This window comes from Momordica charantia (genome assembly GCF_013281855.1).
Source record: "Momordica charantia cultivar OHB3-1 chromosome 5 unlocalized genomic scaffold, Mcharantia_2.0 BLBB01000005.1, whole genome shotgun sequence".
In the NCBI taxonomy this organism is placed as follows: domain Eukaryota; kingdom Viridiplantae; phylum Streptophyta; class Magnoliopsida; order Cucurbitales; family Cucurbitaceae; genus Momordica; species Momordica charantia.
In genome coordinates, this window is record NW_028275163.1 from 21,083,886 (window position 1) to 21,092,837 (window position 8,952).

An 8,952-nucleotide genomic window follows, 5' to 3' on the forward strand; every position below is an offset into this window, starting at 1 on the left:
TTCACTCCAACCAAACGTTCCAAAACAAAGCTCCAGATAAACTCAGACATACTCCAAAGGTAAAATATATTCCAAAGAAAAGCAGACATACTCAACACATACACATAAATGCATAACACACCCACCCATATCTTCCTCTCCTAAAAATCACACAGATCAACCATTTAAATTAGAACACTTATTAAATCTTATCCCCCTACTGTCACGAACGTCACAAACTCATTTACTCTCCAACCAAACGTTCCAAAATAGAGCTCCAGATAAACTCAGACATACTTGGAAGGTAAAATATATTCCAAAGGAAATCAGACATATTCAATAATCTAGAAGATATACCCTCAAAACATACGTAAAGTTTTAACACTTGAGCACATAACCATAACATCAAAAAACTAATTTCACGACATACCTTACTATTCGATTAACTTCCTCGCCCCGAAAGAAACATTTGTTGCATTTCGAAAAGCTTCATGTTAAACTCCTGGCTTTCGGCCTCATTCACTAGAATTTAACAAATATTAAGCAGTTATTTACAATATTTAATAAATTTAGAAGAGAGAACTTCAAATTTTTGTTCCAAAATATGTTTGATGAGATTTTATTTTGAGCGTGTTGAATGGGGAGAGGGTTAGAATTTTGAACAACGAGGAGAGTGCATCATCCACGTGGCTTAAAAAGTTCCACGTGTCATGTAGATGCAACACCATCGAAACACCACCAAAATCAAATAAAACAAGAGAGCTGAAATCAAGAAATCTATGTGTTTTGAATCTTTTGATAATTGAAACACACAAAAATGTCATATTCAACCTCGCTTCTCCATTTATCTTCTCAGATGTTCGACCAAGATTTTCATTTCTTTTCTCTTCTCCATTCCCGTTCTTTTGCTACTTTTCTGCCTTTATTAAACATCTAATTATTTTCCTTTTGGATTAAGAGGAAAAAAGTGAAAAAAAAACCATCGATTTTTCTTCGACTCTTCGACATAACGACGACATGTCGATATGTTGACGACGGGGAAAAAAAGACTTTTCTCCCTCTGTCAATGTCGAGACTCTCGACACTTCGACATGTCCTCGACATCGAGCAATATTTAGAACGGTGACTTTAGAACTGTGACTTTAAGTAGGTAAGAAAAAATAAATGTTTTTCGAAAAAACCCTTTTTTAAACCAAATTTTTTTAAGTAAAAAATAATCAAGATAAAGTTTTAAATGGTTGTTTTTATAAATAAGATTTGTTTTAAAGTAAAAAGAGTTTTTCTTAAGATAACTAAAAATGAGGTTGTTTTTTATTTTTCACCCAGTCAAACGTAGCGTTTCGAGAGTGAAAGTCAACCTAATCGGTTACTTTTGGAAATGGAGTAAAACATGCCTCTCTATAAGTTTACCTTTTAAGTTTTTAGCATTTTCTTTTAATTCAAAATAAGTAAAATGTTGGTTTTTTTTTAAATAAGACTTTGATTAAAATAAAAAAAAAATTATTTTTCAAATAAAATTTTGTTGTAAGATATAAAGAATTTCAAATGGCAAATAAAAGGTTTGATTTTTAAAATAAAAGATTAAGTTGAATGTTTTTTCAAAATAAAGTTTTAAAATAACATATTTATATTTTAAATGAAAATCTAATTTAGATGTTAGCATATTTGCAATAGGCTTGATAAAAAAAATAATAACAAATAATTGTCATTTTTAGTGGTTGTCTCGGGAAGATTTTTACTTGCCAATCTTATTTTATGCTAGACTTATAACCAATTAATAAATCACACAAAACTCAATCGAAGACATTCAAAATAAATAGTATTCAATACCTAGCACAAAAATATCATCCAACGCAACTAAAAAGTAAATTGCAAAATAGTTTGAACACTCGTAGCTACCCGATTAATACTTAATTTTATTTATCACTTGTTATGGATTAACTAAACAAAATTAAATTTAAAAACCAAATCTCACCCACTCAACAAAGTAAAACGCAAAATAAGGAAAAAGAAAATTTTTTGTTTTCCAGAAACATTGTTGGATAAATTTAATTCATATATATATTAAATATCTAACATTCCCTCGTGGGATTGGATAATTGACAAAGACCCATTAAATGAAAATCAATATAAATAGGGATGAAATAACAATACAAGGGTTCGAACACAGAATCTCTCTCCCTGATACCATCCTAAAAATGAATATATTGTCCCTCACTTGTGGGCTTGGATAATTGACAATGTTCAACGAGTGGATATCAATTCAAAAACTTAAGATAATAAGTTGGGTAAATTTAATTCATATAACACTCCCCTCACTTATGAGATTAGATAATTGACAAGGCTCAATAAGTGGAAATCAATATAAACAGGAGGAAACAATAATGCAAGATCTCCCACTCTGATATCATCCTAAAAATGAATATATTGTTCCTCATTTGTGGACTTGGATAATTGACAATGCCTAACCAATAATAGAAATCAATATAAATGAGAAGGAAACAAGTATGCATGGATTCGAATACAGGACTTTTCGATACCATCTCAAAGATGAATATCTAATACTTAAAAGGAAATCAAGAAAAAAGAAATAGAATTACAAAATAAAAAGTTTTGGATAAATATTGAAAACTGTGTGGCACACGGGAATGGGAACGGGGATTTGTTTGCGTCGGCTGCGCGTTGGGGTCACGCGGCACCATCATCACACGTGTTGAAAATTTGAAATATAAAGTCAATTAAGTCAGCTAACTGTCAATCCAATTTTTTTCTACTAACTTTATATATAAAATATTATTCTGAATACAAGGCCGCCCTATAGTCTTAAAAATAAGGTAACAATAAAAATAGAGACGTTTTGGAAAAATATATGAGAAAGTATGGGAATTGTGTTTTTGCTAGTATTTTTTCTTTTAATTTAATTTTTCATTATGTTTTAATATTTTTTTATTTAGTTAGTAAAGGTTAAATTTAGGTTATTATAAACCTATATGACTTAATATTTAGTAATTTGACAAAAATTTATTAGAGAAAAAAGATAAAAAAAAATTGAAACTAATTTAAACCAATTTCTTTGAAAATTCTTTTGAATAGATTTTTCTCTTATTTTAAATTTATGTCAATTCATTAAATATTAGGCCACCTAAGTTTATTATCGACATTCATCATTGGCAGAGACTAAAATGGTATAACATTCAAACATTAAATAATAAAATATATTATTTAGCTTAGTGTTTTTTAGAATTGAAACTGTTATGGATGATTTTCTGCAATTCAGATTCCGGAAGATATCTTGATGGCCTTATGATTCAGATATCCTAAATATAACTGCCTCGAGATTCTCCCAGATTCAGATAACCAGATTTCCTAAATATATCAGGATTCGAATTCCACAATCTCTAGGATCAGGATTCAACTCGGTAAGTAAACCAAATCCTAAAGGTATGCTCACAACACTCTACACTTTATATTCAACTACTCTGATTCTGACTTAAGCATCGAAGCCTGTGTGGCAAGAGCCACACCGGTCTTTAGTGTTATTCTGTTTTGCAAGTCTCGTCGATCCCTTTATTCTAAAAGATTGGTGCGAATTTGGCGGAATTCCAGAAGGCCAAATTTATGCATCAACAATTGGCGCCGTCTGTGGGGACGACTAGAGATTTGTAGATTTGTCAACATGAGTTCAGGAAGAAGTCCACAACATTCTGATAAAAAGTGTCGCCACATGAGGAAAGTTGATAGAGGCACACCTCCGCCTGAGGCAATCGAAGGAGAGATTGGCCGACCGGTTCTCAGAGATATCGACCGACCAGTCCACAGATTGACGGATACCGACTGACCAGATGATGGAAAGAAGGATACTAGTCGACCCTTTCTCGGATAGAAAGGCAAACCGGTTGAAGGTCCGGATCAACAGGGTGACAAGATGGCCGCCTTTGAAGAGAAGGTAGAGGGAATGCACCGGAGTATGTCCTTGCTTTTGGAGAAACTCGAGTAATTTGAGGCGGAACAACTAGCGCTTGTTCGCGATCCACAAAAGGGTAAAGCTTCGATGATTGAAGGAGTTGAGGAGACAATCAGCCATGCATGGAGCAAGCTGAAGATAGGAGGAAACCACAAACCTCGAATCAACACCTTCGGGACCCTGAAAGAGAGCGGGCGAATTGTAGTAAAAGAGAGAGAGATGGGGAGAAAAGCGACATAGATCAAGCTGGGAGAGATCAGATAGCGGGCATGGTCGACTAGTCCAGCGAGAAGTCTAGGGTCATTCCAGACAGAGATCGAAACAACAAGTCACCCGTTAGGGAGATAAAGACCATATTGGGGGGAATAGTGCGAAAATATAAACTACACCTCACTAAGAAGCAACTAGGAAGCTCGCAGGACCCACACTCCAGGGTTATGTTACATTTTCTATTTCCGCAGATAGGACAATATTAATTGCATGTTTAGTAGAATAGGTTGTTTTTACTCTCACCTTATATGATAATTGCATGTTTGCATTGAAATATGGTAGATTTTTATTTTATTTCCTTTTCAATAAAGTCGTTAGGTGCTTTTTATTGATTGACTTCTACTTGATGGTTATCTTTATTCTAAACATCAAACCCTCAAGTGGGGGCATGGGTAAGTAAGTCAACAGCTGATCAAGGAACTCGAACAGTGACAGACCTAGAAGCAGGCCCAGCAAGGTTAAAACAAAAAACAAGCAGACTTAACCAATCAATGAAACCCACGGGTAGAAAACCATATGGCAAAAGCCAAAATAGGTTAAAAACCCGAGGGTGTTGATTTAACTTGGGGTAAAAAACCGGCAGAAGCCAAATATGTTAGAAACCTAAGGGTGCCGACTAAACTCAGGGTATAAAAGTCATTGGCAAAAGCCAAGTGAGTTAGAAACCCGAGAGTAAACCCTGAGGTATAAAACATGGGCAAAAGCCAAATAGGTTAGAAACCCAAAGGAAGTACCACTGGCTCTGTTAAAAGTTAGATCCCAAGGCCAAAATCTAACGGTTAAAACTAACCGTATAGCAGTGGCTAAGAGGACTTGATCGCAGCCAACTGCAACAAATGGAGGCTATGACAGCCAGCCCATTAAACGACAACCGACAACAACAAAAGGATATCAACTGGACTCAGGGTATAAAACCATTGGCAAAAGCCAAATAGATTAGAAACCCAAGAGTAAACCAAGAGACTTGACTACAGTCAACTACGACAAAAGGGTATGAGGACTATAACAGTCAGCCCGTAAAAGGCGACAAATCGATAGGATGAAAACCAAGTCTCTTATTATTAGACTTGGTTTTCATCAAGTCTCTTATTATTAGACTTGGTTTTCATCAAGTCTCTTAATACTGAGAGTACTATAACAGTCACCCCTGCGCGCGCGTCCAACGCACACCAGCGCAACCCCCCTCGCCCGTCATGCATAACCTAAACTAATGGAGGTTATTTCACGTAATCTAGACCCACCAGCTCCTTGCGCGCGTGCCCACACCCCCGAGCGCCCCCTACGTGCGTGTGTGCACGGGGTGGGAGTGGTGGGCCTGGTCCGCGACTTGGTGGGCGTGCGGCCAAATTTATATTCAACAGAGACAAAAAAAAATGTAAGACTTTCAGGGTGCTCACTAATAAATTAATGTACAAAATCAATTTTTAGAAAATCAATGCACAAAAGAATTATTTAATAAATATCTCAAAATCCACCGATTAACCAAAATCCAACCATTTGTGATGGCTTTTTTTTTTCTAAATAAACTTCTTTTAATAGAAGTTTTAACTAGTGTTGACTACGTGATAATAATTTTTAATGATTATGTAAATAAAAGCTTAATAAAGAATAAAAATTGTCACATTTAACTAAGTCTAAGGTCTAATAGGATGAATTAGAGAAGATTGTTCACCTCATGTTCGAGGACGAAATTTGTTTTTTTTTTATATATATAATTTTACAATTTCGTCAATTTAAAAGGCACCCTATAATAATGCCAAAAATTCCAAGTAAGTTCTAGGTTTTTTTCGTTTGAATATAACAAGTGATGAGGATTCGAAATCATGACATGTTGGTCTGAGACAGATGTCAATTATCGAAGCTTATGTTGGCAAGGACAAGTAAGTTGTTGTTATGGTGATGTATTTTATAAAGGAAAAAAATGTGATACAAGACATAAAGATAAGATTTGTTTAAAAATGGATAAAATAGAAAGGGGTGCAACAGAAAGATTTTCTAATTGGTCACCCAAGTACTACCCCAAACACACTTAACTTCGAATTTCTAGTGGAATTCGGTGTATTAGTGCTATATGATTGCACCCACATTGAGACTCTTGTTATGTTTTAGTCTATGTATTTTTCTAGGTTGAAATTTAATCCATATATTTGAATATTTATTGAGAAAATTATTGGATTTGTAAGAAGTGCAAACAAAGTCTTAAGTGATCCATGATATATAAGGAAGAACAATTATCTCCATTGCTACAAAACTTTTTGGATAAAACTAAAAGCAAAGTCGGGAGGACTATATCCAAAACAGACAATATCATATTAGATACAACTAACATGAATTTAGTTCAACGATAATTAATATCTATGTCTGGCCAATAAGTCTCGAAACCTCCGATCTCCCTACATTACTAGACACACTAATAATTTAACTACTCTTTCTATCAACATTACATTTGCACTGCGCTAAGTCAAGGGAACGAGTACAAACGTTCACACCAAATCTATAAAGCCTTTGTTGTCATCACATCATCTTCCACTATCAAAGCAAAATAAAAAATAAAGGGAAAAAAAAAATTATTTGTGGATGCCAAGGTTTTCACATAAAACAACCACTTCTCCTCGTCTGAACACCAATTATTCTTTTAGTTTTAGCCATGGCTTCCACCAAAAAGCCATTTCTTCTACTCGCCACCATTTCTGCAACTCTGGTAGCTCAAGTTTGCAGCTTCTTCATCGACTTCCCCCTCGCCACCAACTACGATCAGCTCGCCACGCTCATCTGGAACTACGACACCAGCGTCTTCCATGGCGATCACGTGCGCCCTCCACCCCCTCTCGAAATTAAAGCCGTCGCCAATGCCTCCGTGCGAGTCGTTTACTACGAGAAATTCCGGCTAAGAAACGGAGGTAAAACGGCGACGTTTGTCGCCAATTTTGTGCTTAATTTAGGGTCGGAGACAAATTCGCCGCCCGGAAATGAAGGGGTGGCGTTTATTCTTGCTGCGGATCCTTCCCCTCCGGCCGCCAGCGAGGGCCAGTGGCTGGGAATTGCCAATTCAACGATGAACGGGACGGCGGAGGCGGCGATTTTCGCAATTGAATTCGATACGAGGAAGAATTTTCCGGAGGATGTGGACGGGAACCATGTGGGGTTGGATTTGAACAGTGTTTACTCTGTTTCGCAGAAGCCATTGTCGGAATTTCGGGTTAATCTTTCGGCTATGACGGATGTTTTTGTCAGAGCGGATTTTGACGGCCAAAACATTTCAATTTACGTTTCTACGTCGTCCAGATTGGAAGATCAGTTGAAAAGCCGCGTGATTTTCCATCCCCTGAATCTCTCTGTTCTCCCCGACGAGGTTTACGTTGGCTTCTCTGCTTCGAAATTCAATTACGAATCTCAATTGAATTGGATCAAATCATGGCAATTCTCCGGCACTGACGTTGTCGACGACGACGACAAACATCACCGCCGCGGGTGGGTTTGGATCACCGCCGTCGCCGGAGGACTCGTTTTCATATCTGGGGTTGCCATCCTCTGCTTCTGGGTCGTGAGGAAACGCCAAATGGAAGATTCGGAAGAGGCATATCCAGACATAGAAGATCAGCTTCAAGATTTCTCCATATCCCCACGAGTTCAAAAGTTCGGATTCACAGAGCTGAAGAATGCAACCGGCAATTTCGACCCCAAGAACAGGCTCGGGAGAGGCGGATTCGGAACGGTTTACAGAGGAAATTTGATGAACAAAGACGTCGCCGTGAAGAGAATCTCAGAGGATTCCCGTCAAGGGAAGCAAGAATTCATCGCCGAAGTGGCAACAATCGGTGGCCTCCATCACAAGAACCTCGTGAAATTAATCGGATGGTGCTACCAGAAGAGAGATCTTTTGCTCGTATACGAATACATGCCCAACGGTAGCTTGGACAAGCTGATCTTCGGCGGCGATGACAAGTCCTCCACCGCACCCAATTGGGAAATTCGACAAAACATAATCTATGGAGTAGCAGAAGCTTTAGATTATCTCCACAACGGGTGCGAGAAGACAGTGCTCCACAGAGACGTGAAACCATCAAACATAATGCTGGACTCAAAATTCGAACCCAAATTGGGGGATTTCGGATTGGCGCGGGCAATTCGTCGAACAGAACAAACGCATCATTCCACGAGAGAGATCGCCGGGACGCGCGGCTACATGGCGCCGGAGATTTTCCTGACCAGTCGTGCGACGGCGGAGACGGATGTGTACGCGTTCGGAGTTCTGGTTTTGGAGGTCGTGTGTGGGCGGAAGCCGGAGCTCGGCGGCGGCTACGACGGCGATATTACGCATTGGGTGTGGGAGTTTCAGGAGAGAGGGAAAATGGTTGAAGCTGCCGACGGGAGGATTCAAGGGGAGTACGAGAAAGAAGAAATGGAGAGAGTTTTGATTTTGGGGCTAAGTTGTTGCCATCCGAATCCGCATCAACGGCCGACGATGAAGAATGTTCTGCAAGTGCTTAAAGGGGAAGCAAATCCGCCATTTTTGCCTAACGAAAAGCCGTCGTTTATGTGGCCGCCAATGGCTCCGTTGTTCAGAGATGACACAGATAGCTCTGTTAGAGACACCCAATTTGCCGATCCATTAACAGAGCTTGTTGGAAGATGAATTTATTTAAAATGTATAGCATAGATTTTGCTTATTCTAAACTCGATTTTGAATGTTGTCACAATTTTTCTATTTGCTGATTATGAATGGATATTTTCTTGAA

At 38.0% G+C, this 8,952-nt stretch overlaps 1 pseudogene; it reads left to right on the forward strand.

Moving 5' to 3' along the window:
- Window positions 1–6,777: 6,777 nt before the first annotated feature.
- Window positions 6,778–8,952, forward strand: LOC111024852 (putative L-type lectin-domain containing receptor kinase S.5 pseudogene; annotated as a pseudogene).